Here is an 18,462-nt window from a genome sequence, read left to right on the forward strand (position 1 = left end):
GCCTCATTTTTACGCCCCTGCAGGCCCATCCCTGCAACCACAGTGGATGGAAAATTCCAAGCCTACTAAAGATGAGAAACTGGTCTTTCTAATGAAAGAGCCTTCCATACAGTGTCTTGAATGTGTGGTGAACTCTCCCACACTGAAGCTGCAGAGGATTTTATTACCTGTGAGGGTTTGATAACTAACAGCTGCAGGGTCCAATGCCACTGATGGGCCCAGGGAGAGGGGACACAGCTGTACCAAGGGAAATGTGTGAAAGTCCATTGAAGTAGCCAAGGGATGCTGGTCAGAAAAAGTGAATGGATCACTTGACTGACAACTTCAGTCCCCAAATCTTGCTTATATGAACCATCTTGGTAAGGTTTTTTGATATGAGCCTTTATAATTTAAATCTTAAATTTTATTTACACAGCGTTGAAGAAGATAGTGCAATCTAGTAACAGCAGCAAAAATGTGGAATAAAGACCTTGAAAACTCTCTCTTCTATAAAAGTAATGAGAAAATTGACAAACATCATCAGATTCAATTTTTTCAGAACTTGGGAAATTAACTAAATGTTTGCAGCTACCCAGGGATTATCTACTTGAGTGATGTGATTAAATTTTACTAGGAATAGCGAGCTTTGCAGTATTTAACTTGCTCCGTTCCCCAAACTTTCTCTCCAGATCTACATAGCCCTGGAAACCCAGAGCCTTCGATCATTGAGAAAGCCAGTCCGGTGGTTCCTCTGAAAAACCTCATTTGCAAGGCTGTCTTTATATTTCACTGAACTTAGAATTTACCCTGTGTGAAAAGCCATTTCCTGTTGGGCATTTGTTAAAAAACATTTACAGGCAATTTTTTTAACTTCACAGATGGTTGAGGGGGCCGGGGATATAGCTCAGCGGTGTGGTTCTTGCCTGGCAAATGCAAGGTCCTCAGTTAGATACTCGGTTCTAGAAAAAACAACAACAACACAGATGGTTGAGATAGTGGATAATAGTTGGGGCAAACAATAAGCTAACCAAAAAGCTCCAAGACTCAGGAATGAGATGCACACAGGGCCTTAGCAAAGCTCAGACATACTTTGGGCAATCTTAAAGGCTATGAGCATGAGTAAGAAAGGATTTGCACTTGTCCAGAGCTGAACACATCCTCAAAAAAGATCCCCAAAAGTCCCTAGTTCTCACCGCTGATTCTCTTGAGGTTCTCACAGATATTTTCGAAGACTAAGGTTAAGGTAGAGTTGTCAACTACCTATATGAATGTAGAAGGCGTGTCCCAACATTTGTGCAGAGCATCTGAGGAAACACAGGTAGGTTTATTAGTTCCAGAGCCTTAAGAAGATCTCTGTCTAATTATTGGTTGACCATTTAGGTAGTGAAGGTGAAAAGGTGGTAGGGCCTTACTGACAGAACTGCCTCAAGTGACTACAGAGACTGATATGTTCTGTGATAGGCCATCTACAAACGGGAGAATTAGGAATGAAAATAGCATGGTTCAGTCCAAGTCCAAAGGCCCAGAACAAGGGAAATTGGTGGTATAAATCCCAGTCTGAGGCTGAAAGCCTAAGAGAAAGAATACAAGTCCACTGGTGCAAGTCCCAGAGGCCAAAGGCCAGAGAATGTGGAGTTCGTATGTCTCACAGGGTGAGAAGCTTTGGGACAGAAAATTTGCCTTTCTTGTGCCTTTTGGTTCTGTGTGACCCCTCAGCCTGCCCACACTAGGTAAGGGTATCCTTTCGGCCTCAGTCCATGGACCCAAATGCCAGTGTTCTCCAGAAACACCCCTCACAGATGCACTCAGAAACAATGTTTGTCCAGGTGTCCAGGGGTCCCTTATTCCACTCAGTGAATACTTAAACTCAACCATCACAGGGATTCACTGCAATCCTCAAGGGAATTGCTAAAATAAAAATTCAAAAAAAATCATAAAATAAGTGATAAGCAATCAAAATAGTATAGAAAAAATATCTATTTAATACAAGAGAATCCAATAATGGAGGAATAGAATAGCAAAGAAAAAAGGGACATAAGATAAGTAGAAGATAAAAAAGCAAAGTCCTACCCTGTCAGTAATTATATTAAATTTAAATGGATTAAAATTTTAGTTAAAAGAATGGAGAAGGGCAAAATGAGTACAACAGATAAAAACTATGATCCAACTATATGTTGTCTATAGAAGAGGCATTTAAATTCAAACTATTTGAAAGTAAATGAGTAGAGAAAGATACATCATAAATAGTGACAAAAAGAGAGCTAAGCAGTTGTACAAAGACAAAAAGACTTTAAGACAAAAATGTTACTAGAGAGAAAAAGGACAATTTGTACTGAAAAATGGCTAATCCATCAAAAAGATACAGTAATTATTAAAAATATGCAGCTCACAAGAGAGCCCTCAGAATACTGAGACAAAAACTGTCAAAAACAGAAAAATAGATAATTGAAAAGTGATAATCACAGACTGCAGTATCCTGACTTTCAATCCTACATAGAACTAGGCAGAATATCCACAATGAGATAGAAGTCCTGGGCAACTCTGTAAGCCAACAGGACCCATCACACATCTATAGGACACTCCACCCACAACAGTGGGATGCACATGATTCCCAAGTGCATAGGAACTATCCTCCTGGAGGGGCCATATGTGAGGTCATAAAACTTGTCTCCGTACACTCAAAAGGACAGAAGTCACACCAAGGATCTTCACCAACCACAATAGAATGGAGGAGAAATCAGTAACAAAGAAAAAGTGAAAAAATTCACACATATACTGAAATTGAGCAACACACCGAATGATAATATATCACAGAAGTCTAACCATGGGGGATACTGGAGAATGTTTTATGTATAAGTGAAAATAAAAACACAGCACACTAACATGCATGAGGCCCAACAAAACCAGTGCCTAGAGGAAGATTAATGGCAGTGAACATCTGTATTTTTTTTAAGAAGTTCTCAAATCAGTAATTGAGTCTTCCACCTTAAAGAAAAAAAAACTAGCTAAAGAAAACTTAACCCAAACAAGAAGAAGGGATGACATGATAAGGATCAGAGCAGAAATAAACAGAACAGAGAACAGAAAAACAATAGAGAAAATTAGCAAAACCAAAAGTTAGTTCTTTAAACAAGATCAAGAAAACTGAGGTTCATTTGGCTGGACTCACTAAGGAAAAAAAAGAGAGAGAAAGTACTCAAATTACTAATGTCAGTAGTGAAAGAGGGAACGGTAATACCAACCTTTCAGAAATAAAAACAATCACAAGAGAATACTATGAGCAATTCTATGCCAGCACATTTGATAACCCAGATGAAATGGAATAATTTCTAGAAAGACATTAACTACCAAAACTAACTCTAGAAAATAGTCCTTCAGAAAGTAAAGAGATTGAATTAGAGTTTTGTTTTTTTTTTTTTAAGAAAACTTTCTTATAAGCAAAAGCTCATACCAGATGGTTTCAATGGTGAATTCTATCAAATATTTCAAGAAAAATGAACACAAATTCTTGAGAAACTCTTCCAAAAAGTAGAAGTGAGAACACATTTTGAATCATCGTATAAGGACAACATTTCTCTGATATCCAAACCAGACAAAGATATTACAAGAAAAGAAAACCACAGACCAATAGGCCATAAATACAGATATAAATATACTCAACAAAACGCTAGCAACCAAATCCAGCAGTAAATAAGTGATTATACACAACCATGTAATTTGTAAATACAAAAATATTTGCAAATCATATAGCCAGATGATGTAAAGAATTATTGCAACTCAACAATAAATGACAAATATAGCAATTTTTAAATGTTTGAATGATGTGCATAGATACTTCTCAGATATACAAATGGCCGTTGTTAGTCACTGGATAAATGCTACTCAAAACCACAGTAAAATGCCACTTCACACCCACAAAGATGATTAAAATAAAAAAGACAGACAATAGCAAGTGTTGGTGTGGATGTGAAGAATTTGATCCTTTAATACCTTGTTAACGAGAATGTAAAATTAGTTCAGCTACTATGGAGAAGTGCTTGGTCGTTCCTCTGTGTTATACATAGCGTTACCATATGACTTGTCATTCTGTTCCTATGTATGTATCTGAGAGAATTCAAAGCATGTCCATACAAAAACTTGCACACAAATGTTCATAGCAGCACTGCTTAACTAATTAGATAGCTAAAGAGATCTGATCAGCCTTGGTCTATAGTAAACAAAGACCAAACACACAGCTAAGGACTATATTCAGCAACATCCTCTGGGGGCTCTGCAGAGCTGGGATGTGTGCTGTTATCTGCGGTCCAGCATAGAGATGCCCAAAGACCTCACTGCATATGAGAGCTACAGTAGCAAGTCCAGGACTAGAGTTCCCCACTGCTCTCATTGGAATCACACTGCAGTGGCCCATTTGTTAATATTAGGTTTGTCTCCTGAAAGCCTGATAGGATTGAAATCTTGATATTTGTTTCGTTTGTATGGTAGAAATTTTCATATTAAAAACAAATACTCTTCTCTGAGTCTTTTGCTTTTGCTCCTGTTGGAGCTTCCGCAGGAAGTGCCCCCACATGTCTCCTTCATTGGTTACATAGGACACATATCTGATGGGTAGTTTTCTCAGTGGGTTTTACATCATTTCCAAGTGTCAGACCCTTTAAACTCTGACACTATGAGTACCAGGAGTGTGTAGGCATGGCTGACTGGGCTTCCCTGGAGAAGATACCAAATGCAGGAGGTCCTCGTACAGCTAGATAATAGTCACAGAAGGGGACAGAGTCCAAGATGCTGTGGAATTTTAACGGTACAGAGGCAGAAGCAAGAGCGGAGGCTATAGATGCCATCAGAACCTCCTTCACAACTTTGTGGCAAGGATTAAGTGAAATAATGAAGCCATGTTCTAAGTGTGTTTAAAACAGTTGGTGCTCAAGAAATGTTGGCATTAGAAGTGAGAGGGTGGAGCACAACAGCTGTTTGCAAAAGAGCAGGCCCATCGAGGAAACTATTTTGCAGTAACCAGAGACCATCTGGCCTGGGATTAAAGGCTTGATTGGGAATGCAACAAAGAGTTACTGGGGAGAAACCACTAGCTTAGTGGCTGTAACAAGGGCCCCCTTGAAGTCAGAGAATTGCTGCAAGGGAACACTGTCCATTGAAAAGTGGTCTTCAGAACTCTGGTGTTCTCATCCACTGAATGGAAATAATTCTTCTACCTGTCTCACAAGGTCGTTGTAATAATAATTGCTAAGTGCTTTGTCTGATATCGGATGAACACGCAATAAATGGTGGTGCTGGTGATGATAGTGATGACGATGATGGTGATGGTGGTGAAGGTGGTCGTGATGATGCCAGAGGTGATAATTCAAGCAAGATTTTATGATACTCCTATGGACCAGTCCCCACTTTGATGGGCCAACATTTTGAATGAAATAACTGAATTTAGTGTGGGTAAAAGCTGGAGCCGGGCACACAGGCTTTAGGACAGAGAAGCTCATCTGAAGAGAGAACAGAAAGCCAAGAGAAAGAAGAAAATTATCCAATGAGGGTTTTCTTTTGGGTTTTGCTTTGGAGTATGTGACGCTAACCCCTTCTTTGGTCTTCATAGACGATCTGTAAAGAATATACTTTCCACTAATTGTTTTGGAGAAGGGGGCTCTTTTTGGTTAACTTAAAGAGTCCAAGTTCTGTGTTGGGCTGGGCATCTGATTGAGAATGGACTGATGTGGGACCCAGCCAGTGAGTGACTGCAGGCATCTGAGATCTGTTGTTATTGCCATAGATGCAGTTCAGCTAGAAGAAAGCTCAGTGATTGAAGACAGGAGACACAGCGGACGCTATGTGCATGGTTAACAAGGCGAGCAAGTGAATGAGCTAAGTGTTAATATGCTGAACAAACCCCAAATGGAGCTGAAGAAGGGGTCACTTAAACTTCAGAGGAAGGAAGAGGCTTGTGGAGGCACAGACAAGTTAAAGCAGTACGAATGGTCTTCAGACAAGTGGCAGCCAGCAGCCCAGTCCTTCCCTGTGGAGACTGCTTGTGCCCCTGGACCTTGCTCTTGGGTCAGGAATGGATGGCCTTGGCCCTGGGTGAGGAGGCAGAGCATGGGTGCAACTCGTACTTCTTTTCCTTGCAGTGGTCCTGGAGAGGTATGACTGTCTTAAACTCTATTGGACAAAATATTCCTTTGAATCTAATTGCTTCCCACCTAAAATGTCAATTAAGGAATATGTACAGTATAGCAGAGAGAGCACAAGGGTAAGAGGAGCTGGTCAAGCCTGCCCACTCAGGCTTACACTTCAGAAAAAGTGATACACTGGGTGCCTACTGTGTGCTTAGCACTTTGTCTCCAAATTGGAAATGCAGGGCACCTTTCATCCAATCAATAAACTTATTATAAGAACCTACTATACGTAGCGAAGAATCCATTCACTGAAAATTGCCCAAGGTGCCTGGAATGCGACTTTTCTCCCCCTCCTCTTTATGCTCTTGACTTCAAAGCCAATTTATGACCTCCTAACACTAATTTTATTGGCTGATCATCTTGTTGAGCCAAAACCAACATCAAATTGCATACACCTTTGACATTGAGAGAGGAAAAGCAATCAGAACTTGCTTTTTTGTTATGAGTTACTGTATCTCCCCATTGAGAAAAGAATGTGGGAGCTGTTTTTCCCTAATCAGTACCATGACTTCATAATCTGAGTAATGTTGGTAGGATTGTTTTATGTTATATCATCTTTAACTTGCCAGGGATATAGCTCAGCAGCACAGCACCTGCTTAGCAAGTGCAAGGTCCTGAGTTCAATTCCCGGTACCAAAAAAAAAAAAAAAAAAAGGTCTTTAACTTCGTTTTTTTTTTTTTTTTTTTTTTTTTTTTTTTTTTGGTTTTTCTCCGGTACCGGGAACCGAACTCACGACCTTGCGCTTACCAGGCAGGCGCTTTTGCCGCTGAGCTAAACCCCCAGCCCCTAACTTCGTTTTATCAAGGAAGCTGTGAAACCCTTGTCATTGTTCTCTTTCTGCACTAGGATATGAAGCCTGTGTTCTCTGCAGTCCCCTTAGGTTGTCACTAGTGCTGGGAGTAGGGTTTTCATTTTTCAGGTTCACTTGTTTATTTCTCTTTCCAGTGCTGGGGATGGAACCCAAGGCTTTGTGCATGCTAGGCACATGCTCTACCACAAAGCTGCACCACATCCCTCAAGCTTATTTAAATACCAGCACTTTCTCATTTGCCTCTCATGGGACAGAGTATCTTTGCACTTTTCAAGAGTTAAATTGAGAACTCAAACTACAAATGTTTTTACCACTGGACAGCCCCTCTGTGAGCAGGACCTTCTTTTAAAGATTGTTATATTGGGGCTGGGGATTTAGCTCAGCGGCAAAAGCACCTGCCTGGCAAGCGCAAGGTCGTGAGTTCGGTTCCCGGTACCGGAGAAAAACCAAAAAACAAAAACAACAATAAAGATTGTTATGTTTTTAATAATGTGTTGTGTTTAGGAAGGCCAAGCCATTTAAAACATTTTGCTCTCTGGTTAGTGTTCGCTGCTTGTAGGGGTACAAGACAGCTCCCTTAGGAAAGGGACACCCCCAAAGCTGTTTCTCACAGGGCCTCTTCATCTCTCAGGAGAGCTTGGAGAAGGGGACACTGGTGCTCATGGGACAGAGTAGAAGAGATGTTTAGTATTAAAATCACACACTCACATGACGCTGCGGGCAAGGGGTGCTCTGCGATCTAACTCTCAGAAGGAATTTCTAGAACCAGGGACTAGAAGTGCAGCATCTAACCCTCTGCTGACAGGGGCTCTCAAGTCCTCTCTGTAAGATTCTCGTGTGCAGGAAGAGGGGAGGAGCGCCGGGAGCATAAGGATGCTGCACATACTTCTGCACACTGGCTGCCTGCCCCAGTGGACCCGATCTGTGGTCTGATCATCCACACCATTAAACCAGGAAGGAGGGGCTGGGGATATAGCTCAGTGGCACAGTGCTTGTCTTGGAAGCATGAGGTCATGAGTTCGATTCCCAGCACCACAAAAAAAAGAAAAAACAAACCAGGAAGGACACGGCCAAGCTGGGGGTGGAGCTCGCAGGTCAGAAACAGGAAGGGGCCCAAGAGGTTCTCATGTCCAGTTGCTGAAAACAAGTCTGGTGGTGCAGAGAAATAATACCGCTTCAGTCACTGTGTTCGCAGCTCGAAGTCAGCCCCAGGCTCTTGATCATCACAGGTGTGGTAAGGGGCTCAGTGGTCAAGCATGAGTCACAGGTAAGGGGGCCAGCTACCCTAGTTCTCCTCGGACAGAGAGGTCCAGCGTGCAGCACTTAGGGTGCTATATCCAGGAAAGTCACAAGCACGCTGAGCAAAACTGCTCTCTCCAGCCGGAAGTGTGAGCAGTGTAATTTGTCCATATGCTCGAGCCACATGCTGAATCACATAATAAAATGCACATCCTCCCCAGGATCACCTAAGTGCATGAGAACCGGCTCATCCTAGTGTCTTCTGGGTCCTGGGTCCATAGGATCACCACACCCTTCCTGTGCCCCATCCTAGCTCCCAGCACCATGTTGCTCCTTCTCCTTCCTTCATACTCAGGCCAGAAAGTAGTGCTCTGGGCATAGTGGGGGGTCCTCTGCTACTCAGTGAGGGCACCAGCCCTCGCTGCCCTGTATGGTCATTCAAAGTGTTGTACTGGCAAACAAATGCAGGTCCAGAAGGACAGGACTCGACCTGCCTGTCTGAGAAAATAAATCTCAAGTGCATTTTTAAAAGGCACACATCTCAAAAGATTTAAGATTAGCAAGCTGGGATCAAAGGCTAATTAATGCTTACCCAGAAAGCAACATACATTCTTCTGTTCCGTTGTGTATCTTTGTTAGAACATCTGCCTCCCAGAATATGACAACTCAGCCTGGGCCAGCTGGAAGTGTGCTCCACGGATACCTTCCACATGCTTTGGGTCCAGCTCGGTAATAATCACAGCAGAAAAACAGCAGCAGCCTCCAGCAAACCAGTGAAAACACTGTGAAAGGCAACTCCTCAATTTCAGCCCCAAACTAGGCCTGGGCCAAGGTCTGGGAAAATCTATGGAGCTGGGGTGGAGGACTGGTGCACTCAGACGCGATACTTAACCTTCCAGGTCTCAGTTTCCTTGTCTATAAAACAGCGTCCCTAACTCGAGCAGGCAGTTAGCCCAAGGCCTGGTATTCTGGCAGTGTTCAGCTGTTGCTGCCCTTCAGCCTTCCTGTGAGGCGCCATCTTTAGTCCCACAGATGGCCTATCCACCCCACTGAAAAAGTACCTTTGGAAAGGGCGGCGTCTCCAGAGAGCCAGGGAAGTCCTGCAAAAGGTCATCTTCTGCTCAGGGCTCTACAAGACACATTTTGGAAGGACCTTCTGGACTCACTACCCAGTGTTTCTACTACAATTGCCTCTCCGTATCTTTAGGTGTGGAAAGATAGTCAAAAAGAAAACCAGAGGGGATTTTTGGTTGTTATCTTTGTTCTTTTGTTGGTTTCATTCTGTTCTGTTCTGGGTTTTTGTTTTTGTTTGTGTGTTTTTTTTTAAATGAACTTTCCACCACGCCGAGTAGGGTGTAGAAACCTGAGTCCACAGCTCCTGGGTGTGAGAATTGGGCCCTTCTTTATGTTGGTGTGCATCAGAACATGTTTTCTACTTTAAATCAACTACCTTTGGAGTGGAAGCTTGGTCTTGGGTATCAGATACATCCTCCCTTCCTTCCTCTAAGCTTAGATCTGCCAACATCAAGGAGGAGGGAGGCTGGGCAGATGACGTCTCACAAAGGTCACCCACCAGGACCCCTCATCTGATAGGGCCTGGCCCCCACAGCCCTTGCCCTCAGCCTCTTCCTCTGCCCTCAACCACACAACCTTGGGAGGAGGATTTCTTGTGGCTCCCAGGGCACTCCCAGGCCTTCTGGAGATGTTCTCCTCCTCCCACAAAGAGCAGAGAGCCCTGTGACTAACAGCCTGAGGGCCCATGTACCACATGGCCCCAGCGCCAAGGCCCTGAGAGAGAGAAAGAGAAAGAGAGAGAGAGAGACGCCAACGCCAGGCCTTTGAACCTGGGGGCCAGAAGAGAACAGCTGTGGGGAAAGGCGAGTTTGTGACAAAGGCAGACAGCCCTGCCAGGGGCAGTTCCTGCGCACCAGCTGCAGATGGGGTCAGCAAAGCCACCGGCTGTGCTGAAGTGTGTGACCTTGCACATAGGGACAGGGGTCAAAAGAGGCCTCAGAGATCCTAGCATGTCTCCAGAGATGATCCCAAGCCCACTCAAACACCCACCGAGGAGTCGTCACTCCTGGGGTCATGAGGAGAACGAGTCAGGAGACGTGGGTAGATGGGTGAGCAGGGACGGGAAGGGAGAGGCGAGCATGGCGAAGCCCGTCTAGGCGCTCTCCATCACCCAAGCACGCACACCACAAGGCTCGTTATTTCGAAGTCCTCCTCTGGTCTGAGTCTCCTGTGAGTGATTTTCCCTCCCAGGTAAGGCAGAGAGACTGGGAATGTCTGAGGGTGTCCATGCACCATACCCATCATACACCAACTGTTAATAGGTAAATCATACAATGCCCACTACTAAAATATCTACTTTTAGGCAGGTGATTTGGGCAGTGTGCCCTTGTTGTATAGGCATCTGAGAACCACAACAGTTTTAATTTAAAATAAATTATTTCTAGAGGTCAGCAAATGCTTGGTGGAAAAGGAAGGAGAAGTAGAGAAGGGGGCAAATTAAAGCTCCCTAGCATCCTCCTGGACTCCCTGGGTACCACTGTCAACTCTTCAGACTTCACTTCCATAGCAAATGTTGAGTGAACTCAGACAAATCGACAGCTATTCATTTCTGAAGACTTCAACTTTTTTCTCTTCTGTTTTTGTATTCTTCTTATCGTATTTTTGAGATGCTCAAAGTATTCATTGAGTTGAGCTTACAGAGACTTTTTAATGAAAAATTTACACCCACCAGAATGGGTAGGAGTGTGTGTGTGTGTGTGTGGTGTGTGAGCGACTGGGGACTGAACTCAGAGCCTTCACACAGTGCTTACCCACTCCCCAGCTCTTTAATTTTTTAAAAATTTTATTTCAAGACATGATCTCCCTTAGTTGCTAAGTTGCCCAGATTGGCCTCAAACCTATAGTCCTCCTGCCTCAGCCTCCCAGAGCACTGGGGTTACTTGTGTCTACCACCATGTCCAGATCACACATACTTCTTTTAAGTGTGCTTGAGATGACTTTTAACAAAGAAACAACCTATGCACCACCCTAGACCTTGGGATAAAGAAACTTACCATCACCTTCTTTTTCCAAAGAGTAACCATTGTTCTGATTTTCTCCCAGTATGGATTAATTTTGCCTGTCCAACTCTCCACAGAAAGACGTGGAATGTGGATATGGCTTCTTTTGCTCAGCATGAATTTTCTGAGGTTCACCCTTCTTAAAGTTTGGATTGAAAGTGTTCCCAAAGACTAAGTGTTCCAGGGTTGGTCCCCAGCATGGTACAGTTGGAAAGTGGCAAAAATATTAAGAGGTGGCCTAGTGGCAAGGCTTTGTTAATGACAGTGTGCCTCTCAAGGGGACAGTCAAGCAGCACCCCAGCCCATTTCTTTCTCCTTTGCTTCCTGGCCATGAAGTGAACAAATTTGCTCTGCCATGTGCTCCCAGCCATTGCCACCTGGCACTCCTACCAGAGGATTCAGAGTATTGAATCTGCCTGATCATGGGCTGGAACCACTAACATTGGAAACGTTTCCTCTTTATAAGTTGATTGTCTCAGTTATTTTCTACAGTAACAGAACACTGGGGCTGGGGATTTAGCTCAGCGGCAAAAGCGCCTGCCTGGCAAGCGCAAGGTCGTGAGTTCGGTTCCCGGTACCAGAGAAAAACCAAAAAAAAAAAAAAAAAAAAAAAAAACAGAACACTGACTGATGCAATCTGTGTTGATATCCATATCAATAGTCTCTTCCTTGTGGTTTGTTTGCTTGTTTTTGTGAGTGTGTTTGTAGGACTGGAGATTGAACCTGGGGCCTTTGCGCTGAACTGCATCCCTACCCCTTTTAATTTTTTTTTATTTTGAAACAGGGTCCTTGCTAAATTGCCCAGGTTGGGCTCAAACTGTCAATCCTCCTGCCTCAGTTTTCCAGGTGTTCCTTTTTATTTCTGAATAATATTTTATTTGATGAAGCTACAAGCTTGTTTAGCCATTCTCTTATTGATGAACACCTGAAATGTTTTCATCTTTTCCATTTCTCTGAATTGAGTTGCCATAACCATTCCTGAATGACCCCTTTTGGGGACATATGTCTCCGTTTCCCTTGGGAAAATCTGTAGGAGTACAACTGCTGGGTCATAGGGCAGTGCTGATATAATTTTCTAAGAAGTCACCACATTTCCACTAATGCTGATTCATTGTAGGTAGGGATGCATGGTATCTTATTGTGGTTTTAATTTTTATTTCCTTGATGACTAATGATGGATCCCTAGTGGCTATTTATATATTCTTTTGGGAAGTGTCTCTTTAAACTCTTTTCATCCATGTTTAATTGAATTATCTTTTGTTAGTGAGTTGGAAGTGCTCTTGATACATCTAGAATATTAGCCCTTTTTCAGATATTATGCAAATATTTTCTCCCAGTATATGGCTTGCTTATTTATGTACTTAATGATATCTTTTAACAGAAGAATCTTTAATTTTGGTAGGGACAAATTCTTTTATTTTCTTTCATGTTTACTGCTTCCTGTTACCTGTCTAGCAAACATTTCCCTGTCCCCAGTGCTAAGATGTTCTCATATGTTTATCTCTTAAAAGTTTTATAGTTTTATATTTAGATCTGTGATTCATTCAAAGTTGTTTTTTGTGTATGATAGAAGAAGGAAGTTGAGATTTTGTTTGTTTGTTTGTTCTATAGGAACATCCAGTTAATGCAACACCATTTTTTGAGTAGACTTTTCATTCCCCATTGATTTCCGGTATTTTTGCTGAAAAACAAATGACCATGTGAGTATGAGCCTGCTTTTGGCTCTCTATCCAGATCTGTTTATTTATTTGCCAGTCCCTCTCCCATACCATCTCCAAAGTCAAGTAGTCAAGACAGATGTACTCTATTCTTTGTATGTCTGTATAAATTATAGAATATTCTACAAAAAATAGTTTGCAGCATTGGGACTGATATTGCAGTGACTCTAAGGATCAATTTGTGGAGAACTCACATCTTGACAGCATTAGGTCCTCCAACTGGTGAGTAGAATATACAATGCTCTCCATTTATTTTGATCTTCATTAATTTCTTTCAATAATGTTTAGTCTTCAACATAGAGATCATCCCCATCTTTTGTTAAATTTGCTTCTGAGTATCTTGAGCTCTGAAGATACTAGAAGTAGAATTGTTTTACTAATTTCATTTGCTGTACATAAAGAGGTAATTGATGTTTTAGTAATAACCTTATATCCCACAACCTTGTTCAATTGATTTATTAGCTCTAATAGCATATTTTATAGATTTCTTAGGATTTTCCACACAAATAACCATGCTTTGTGTAGATTGAGATGTCATTCTTTTACTTCTCCTTTTATTTCTTTTGTCTGCATCGCAGCGAATGGTTAGGACTTCCAGTTCAATGCTGAATGGAATTGGTGGGATTAGATAACTTTGTCTTGTTCCTGACACTGGGGGAATCATTCAATACTTTACCATTCATTATAATGAGATGCTGATTTTTGTAAACATTTCATCAAATGTTATCAGACTGAGGACATTCTCTTTGATCCCTAGTTTTCTGGGAGATTTATTATAATCGAGGGCTGAATGCTTTTCTTGTATCTCTTGAAAGGATTGCCCAAAGGTCTCCTTGGGGAGAGGAGACTGATCCACTTCCCTGCATTCTAACCCTGTAGATCTCAGCTGCCAGGTGGAAACTCCATCTTCAGAGCCTATCTACAGCACTAAGGGAAATGAGAGACAATACCAAGCCATAAGATTGGTCATGGTTTTAAGGTTTTGATGTGAGTTTTTCATGTGGTCAAAGTGTCAGTCTACGCATCACCACAAGATGCACTGTCCACAAGGATCATCTGAAATGTTCATCATTCTTTAAGCTTCCAAAGTTTGTTTCCCTCCAGATATGACATAACAAGAGATTCGGTAAACACAGTCCTCAGAGAGCTAGCTCATTTCTTGGAAAAGGAGTTCTCAGAGCACATAAATAGCTGGACCATAAAGACAAAGGTAAGCATTCACAGAATGGAGAAGTGCATTCTCAAAAATTATAGCCGAAGCCAGAGCTGTGGTTCAGAAAGGGGGTTTCATGTTGTTTCTGTTGTTGTTTCAGTTTTGGCCTCAGAAAGGATGCGCTGTCTGTTTGAACAGGCCCTCAACAGCAGGCAGGGCTGGACCTTCACAGTTGGCATAGATTGCAGACCCTGGCATGGGTAGAGTGACATTGGAGCTGTCCGTGCCAGTCTCAGGGTGCTCTCAAAGGAGCCCTGCTTGGAGAGAAGAGAAGCATTTCTCTTCAGAAGAAAGCACCTGGAAGGTCTTTCCAGAGAGTCGGTCATGACTTGTAACAACCCTCTCCCACTGTGTTTCTGCAGCTGAAGTCACCACGCCCTTGTGATGGACCAAGCATCCCAGACAAAAGATGGACACTAGTCTCAGGTAGACACCCAGAGCTGCAGGTGGAGATGCTCCAACCAATGCAGGGAGCTCTAGCGCTGTCAGGAAAAATCTTCAGATCCTACCAGGCCAGTCACTGTTGTGTCCTTGGAATCCTGAGCTTACTTCCACATCACATCCAAGGTCTGCTCCATGACACTGCGTGCCACACCTCTGGCTGTGTCTTGTGACAGCTCGCTTATTTCTGGTATTTGCTAATGACAGTCAATCTCACGAGAGGGAGGAATCAGCAGCGCTCCTAGGTGTGTGACTATAGGACTCTGCATGCCCCTTTTCAGCTGAAGCAGCCCTCATCTCTGGGTAACAGGATCTGGAGGGACACTGAGATGCAATTTGCTCTTCTCTGAACCAAAACACTTGTTGGTAGTGATGGCCTTGTTTGGGGAAGTGAATTCGGGGAAAGTTCTTTATTTTGAAAATAGAGAACAACAACTCTCCTCACTACCCTCTCTCTCCTTCCCTCCTTCCCACTAGAATATCAGTCCCATGAAAAAGAAGGAGACAGGCAGTTTTCAGGGAAAATTGAGTGGCGATGAAGAACTAGCTTGTAGGCAGATATCCTACAAGCCATGGGCCTCTGACCTTGAGTGGCAGCAGCCCCCACAGTACAGGGCTGGGCCTTCCTCACCTCATAATGCCCTTTGTGCATGGACACTCAGAGCTCTGTACAGACGGCTGTAAAGAGTGAGGAGGGAGGAAAAAAGGGAAAGGAAAGAACCAAAGTGTAGGCTGGTCATTCTTTATTACAAGGCACTGTGGGGACAGCCACTCTGCCTTCTTCCACTCACCTCCGTTCCCACCTGCAAGCTGGCCTTCAGCCATCAGTGGTGCCTGTCTGACAGCCCATGTGAAAGCCACATGACCCTAAGCCTATCACCGAGCCATGTAAATCTCTTACATGGCAACCAGTATGGCACCTGGGGATGCCGTTGTATGTGATTGCAGAGCCGTTTCAGGGCAGTTGGTGATGAGGCAGGGATCTGCCCTGCAGTCTCGGGTACAATAGTCTGGCCCCTGGGTGGGTCCAACCACCTTGTGGCAGGGCCTTGCAGGGTAGCAGCTGATTCCAGTGGATTCCCATAAACTGCACAGGTTGAGTCTAATTAGGTATCTTGGACGTTTTCTATTTCCAGATTAGAGAACATAGCATATGGTGATTTTAAGATAAATGTGCCCATGAATTCCTCAATGAAGAACCGTTTGATGTTTTGATCAACTTTAGGAATATAGAGAGAATAGCCAAGTATCTATTAGTGTCATGGCCTCACACACAAATTTAAAATCAAATGAGTCCCATTACTCTGAGATGCAAGTTTGAGCCTAACCTGGGTAATGCAGCAACTTAGCAAGACACTGTCTCAAAATTTGAAAAAAGGAAAGGGGCTGGGGATAGAGCACACTCTCCCATATACATGTGTTGATAACATCAGTATCTCTGTTACCGCCAGATCCCTGTGGACTGTGCCCCAGCTTGTTGACGAACTCCTCACTTTGGCTTCAGCTACAACATTTAAGATGCAGGGACGGGGTCTAAAGGATGCGTCTTAGGAAGAACAAGTCACATACAACCCTCGTGGACTATCAGAATAATCAACTTTGGTCTTCATCCCTTAGGTATAAGCCAGTTATCCCCACTGTGATAACTCTCTCAGCGTCCAAAACCAGATTACCATATTCAACCGTTGGAATTGCCAGGCTACTGGTTCTGTTTCTTTGCCTCCTTTTCATGACTCCATCAACATCTACAACTAGCGTTATCTGAAGCTATTGGAGCCAATGGCTCTTTCACAGATAGGACTTTTTTGGTTCAGAATTAACTGTTGAAAGTCATGAAGGGCAATGTGCAGAAGCATATCACGTGATGACTGGCCCCGCCTCTTCCTGCTGGTCTCACAAGATACCTGAGGAGTTGGATGAGGCGAGTCCAGCCTCAAAATGGACGTAAAACTGCCACCTGGGAATGAGGGTTATGATCCAAAGGAACGAGAGCCATTGAGAAAGCTGTTTCTTGGTGGCCTGAGCTTTGAAAGTGCAGAGGATAGTTTAAAGGGACATGTTGAGGAAGGGGGTACACTCAGACTGTGTGGTAACGAGACATCACCAAATAAAATGCTCAAGGGCTTTGGTTTTGTGACTTGCTTTTGTGCTGAAGCAGCAATGTGTGCTTGACCTCACAAAGTTGATGGGCATGTAGTGGAACCAGAGAGAACTATTTCCAGTGACAGAAAAGCCTGGTGCCTGCCTATCTGACAGTGAGCAAAATTTTGGTTGGCAGTATTAAAGAAGATGTGGAAGAATACAGTTTGAGAGGCTACTTTGAAAAGTATGGTGAGATTGAAACCATAGATGATATGAAAGAGAGGCAGTGTGGGAAAAAGGGAGGATTTGCTTTTATAACTTTTGATGATCATGATACTGTTGACAAAATTGTTGTTCAGAAATGAGACACTGTCGATGGGCATAATTGTGAAGTGAAAAAGAGCTTTTCATTAAACAAGAGATGCAGTCTTCTGGATCACAAAGAGGCCAGGGAGGCAGATCTGGCAACTTTATGGGTCATGGAAGAAACTTTGGAGGTGGTGGAGGGACTTTTGGCCATGGTGGAAACTTTGGTAGAAGAGGAGGCTATGGGTGGTAGAAGATCTGGCAGCAGAGGTGGTTATGGAGGAGGTGATGGTGGATATAATGGATTTGGAGGTGATAGGAGCAACCATAGTGGTGGTTCTGGTTACATAGTAGAGAAGGCTATAGCGGTGGTGGACCAGGATGTGGAAACCAAGATGGCAGATATGGTGGTGCTGGAGGATATGATGGTTACAAGGAAGGAGCAAATTTTCGTGGTGATAACTATGGTAATGGTGGGGACTACAATGATTTTGGAAATTATAGTGGATGACACCAATCAAATTTTGCCCTACAGGAAGCAGATCTGGTAGAAGAAGCTCTGGCAGTCCCTAGGGTGGTAGTTATGGATCTGGTGGTAGAAGTGGTGGATATGGTAGCAGAAGGTTTTTAAAACAGCAGAAAAGGGCTACAGTTCTTAGCAGGGGAGAACAAGTTGTCAAGAAAGCTGCAGGTGACTCTGAGACAGTTGTCCCAAATGTATTAGAGGAACTCGAAAAATATGGCTCCAAGGGAACAATGACCCTTACTCAGAAAAGTTCCTGCATCTTAAACAGAAAACCTGCTCATAGTCAAAAAGTTAGTGCAGCTTAAACAGGAGGCCCTTCTGGATCAGGAGCGTCATAGTCAGTCTGCAAAAAGTACAGCTTTGATTAATGCACTGTTAATTAGATGCATATTCCTGAGGTCTTTTATGTATAGTAGCGTTTTCTTTTTCTTTTTCATTACATCAGGTATATTGCCCTGCTAATGGTGGTAGCAGCATCAGGAATAAAAAATTAAGGAATTTTTAACTTTTAAAAAAAAATCATCGCGCAACTAAGTCCCTTGTAAGGTGAGAGGTTCCCTGAAGATTTGACTCTAACATGACTTTCGCAGTAAAAGTTTAAGAATAAAATCAAATTTTGCCTTAGGTTTGGGTAGATCTCAAAGACAACAGAGGATAATTGGATGTGTGCTGACAAGGCCACTGTGATGTCCAGCCAGAGCCTTAGCAAGCCGAGGCCTGAGGGGTCAGAACCGCTAGGCCCAGGAGGGCCATTGCAGCCTGGCCGGCTGGCTTCCACTCCTAGGCTGCGTCTCTGTAGGCGGAGGGGACAGAAGCTGGACTGGAACCAGGGAACTGCGGGCCTCATGACTGAGTCTCACCCCAGGTCTCCTGACTCCAAACCCCCTCCCAGA

At 43.3% G+C, this 18,462-nt stretch overlaps 1 pseudogene; it reads left to right on the forward strand.

The window, feature by feature from the left end:
- The first annotated feature begins 16,278 nt into the window (after window positions 1–16,278).
- On the forward strand, window positions 16,279–17,874 carry LOC102024895 (annotated as a pseudogene).
- The last annotated feature ends 588 nt before the right edge of the window (window positions 17,875–18,462 follow it).

This window comes from Chinchilla lanigera, unplaced genomic scaffold, assembly GCF_000276665.1.
Source record: "Chinchilla lanigera isolate Chin_1 unplaced genomic scaffold, ChiLan1.0 scaffold00069, whole genome shotgun sequence".
NCBI lineage: Eukaryota > Metazoa > Chordata > Mammalia > Rodentia > Chinchillidae > Chinchilla > Chinchilla lanigera.